Source organism: Sceloporus undulatus, unplaced genomic scaffold (assembly GCF_019175285.1).
Source record: "Sceloporus undulatus isolate JIND9_A2432 ecotype Alabama unplaced genomic scaffold, SceUnd_v1.1 scaffold_5299, whole genome shotgun sequence".
Taxonomy (NCBI): Eukaryota; Metazoa; Chordata; class Lepidosauria; order Squamata; family Phrynosomatidae; genus Sceloporus; species Sceloporus undulatus.
In genome coordinates, this window is record NW_024808219.1 from 467 (window position 1) to 3,421 (window position 2,955).

A 2,955-nucleotide genomic window follows, 5' to 3' on the forward strand; every position below is an offset into this window, starting at 1 on the left:
ATTTTAAATTCATTCAATCGCTGAACATTTTTTTTAAAATCTCTCATTTATTTTTCCTAGGTTTCTTATTTCTTTGGCATAACAATGACACATAACATTAAAGAAAATGAAATCTTGTATCCTTTATACAAAAGTGATTAAAAGTCAGCCCTTAGACATCTTCTAGCAATGTTGGAAAAGGATTTGGCCTAACCTCTACTTATCGAAAGTCAGAAGTTACACAATTTTAGGACAGTCACCAAGAATACTTCTATTTATCCTCTTGATGTTCAGATTAGGCAAACATTTGATATGGGAAGATTACTACTGTTTTAAACTGCTTTGAGTGTATATAAGATATAAATTCTTGGTTAAAGGTATTCCCCCCGCCCCCAGGAATATTAGTACCACACAATTACTATACTGCAATTGATTCATTGCAATTTCTTCTGCTGTAGCAAAACAGAGAGCAGACCCCTCTAGGTTAACACACGGAAGTAAAGAGGGTCTGTTAAAAAATAGGAAAATGTTGGCAGCATGACTTTGTTTGGTCAGTGGAGGACAGACACTTAACTGGCATTATTTACCTTGTTAGTTTGTTCAATGAATGCTCTTTCAGATAAGTCAAGGCCACTGGTTAGTGACTCTTTAATCAAACATAGATTTATGTGCTGGACTCCAAGCACAGGGCTTCTAGGCCACAGATAAGCCATCTGTTTGTGGAAGAGAAGAAAGCTGATTATTTATTTGGACATATCCTTTTTTACACAAGTGGTGTTGCAAGCCAACTCTGACATTTAAAGCAGCAGTACGAACATGGAACCTCTCTGATTGCAGTCTGAAGGGAACAACTATTTGTTTCTTGTAAATGACAGCCCACCAGAACTATTATATTCTGGAAGGAAGGAAGGAAGTACACTTTTAAAGATTAACGTGTGGGATGCTTTCTGCTGATGTCACTTGGTTGTAAGATGTAGCACAGGACTTGGTCCAAGTCGTTAAAAAAATCTCCTCTCAAACTTCCCCCCAAAATGCAAACTTCCCTAATTAATCAAAGGGTAACTTAAAACATATTTGTTCACCACAAAATAAAACAGTGATATGCAAAAAATTATGGCAGCAATTACTATTTGGACCAAGTTGTTTATTTTTAAAAAGGCAAGCCTCTGCTATTAGGGATTGGGCTGCCATAGCACTAAAAGGCAAACAAAGGTCTTTCCCAGTGAAAATGGTATATAAATTCACCCAAAAGTAAATTCTATTGGGTTTACTGAATTACACAAGAGTCTTCAACGGAGTACTCAATTGTTGTTGCTGCTGCTGTTTTGTGCCTTCAAGTCCTTTCTGACTTATGGCGACCCTATCATGGGGTTTTCCTGGCAAGATTTATTCAGAGGAGGTTTGCCATTGCCTTCCCCTGAGACTGAAAGCATGTGACTGGTCTCCAGAGTCGTAGTCCAACACTCAAATCACAACACCATGCCCAATTACTCAAGCACAATATGAATACTATCACAGCCATGGAAACAACGGGGGTGCAACCCAATATAAATTTATATGGAGGTAATACCCACCTTCCAGTTATGTATATATGACTTTACATTCTGAAACATCAAACAATGGATAAAGAGATATTTTTCTTAAGAGGTCAATTCCTCCATCCAATTATCTGATGTTTGCCAGTGGCTACAGGTTGTCAGCGACAGGCTGAGTATCCCTTTTCTGGGAGTCTGAAATCTGAAATACTTCAAAATTGTTCACATGGGTGGCTGAGGTAGTGACACCTTTGCTTTCTGAAGTTTTAGTGTACATAAACTTTGTTTCATGCACAAAATTATTAAAAATATTATATATGAAATTACCTTCCTGTTATATTGATAAGGTGTATTTGAAACATAAATAAACTTCATGTTTAGACTTGGGCCTCATCTCCAAGATATCTCATTATGTATATGCAAGTATTCAAAAATCCAATAAATAAATAAAAACCTAAATCCCAAACCACTTCTTGTCCAAAGCATTTCAGGCAAAGGAGACAATCTGTAACAGCTAACTCATGCACTCTTCTGTTCAGAATTTGCCACTGCAGTTCCTTCTCTCTGAAAACAAAAATAGAGACAATTGAGAAATCATGTGCACACGATCTAATCCTGCTATACTCCATGTCATAACTGTTACACAATACTGAATATGCACACATTCTATACCATGCTTTGTGGTTCCTGATTTTAATTGTCTGTTGAATATGTAAGGGAGTGTAATGGATAAATGTGTTTAACAATATAAAAATATATGTAATTAGTTATCTCATTTCTAGGATAGGAACTTTAAGTACAAGCTAATGCTTAGAAAATGTTACAAAAACGATGTAGATCTTCCCATACAGGCCCTTTTCCTGAATCTTTAGGAACACAATAAGCATCACTGTTAGGAAAAACTGTAAATGTGAATTTGTAGCCATAGCAAGAGGGGGGAAATTATTATTCCCCCATCCACATACAACACCCGATTGCCAAAATTGGCAAGCCCATTGCTTATTCTTATTCACCAGTTCTGACACACTACTTTCAAAATCTTCAGTTTCTAGGCTGGAGCTATTAAACATCTGGGAGTTCAGAAACAAAATATATTAATTATATAAATAGGGTTAACTATGTGACTGCTTAAAGAGATACTGCACAAGGGGCTGGAGCAAATCTTCTACAGGAAAATATATCATTTGGGATATAGTTTTAGCATATATACCTCAGGATCTGAGTCCCTCAAAGTTCCTGCCATGCTTTGTCTGTATTACTGGATGATGGGATGTGTCATACCTTTGTATTGCTTGGTGGAAGGGATGTTTATCTTCCTGGAGTTGGGTAATGAGCAGATGTGAAGCAGAGGTAATATGCGTTGAGAGCTATCAATGTCAGTTCAGTGGAAATAATGGGAAGAGTCAGTGGGGCAGTCCTGGGGAAAGCAATGTTTGAACAT

The 2,955-nt window shown here is 37.0% G+C and overlaps 1 long non-coding RNA gene across 1 annotated transcript; it reads right to left on the reverse strand.

Annotated features, from left to right (window-relative positions):
* Window positions 1–547: 547 nt before the first annotated feature.
* On the reverse strand, window positions 548–2,928 carry LOC121918167. The gene is made up of 3 exons (XR_006101174.1): window positions 2,725–2,928; window positions 1,969–2,078; window positions 548–692 (listed from the first exon to the last, which is right to left on the reverse strand). It is a non-coding gene; the product is annotated as an uncharacterized LOC121918167 (long non-coding RNA).
* Window positions 2,929–2,955: the final 27 nt, after the last annotated feature.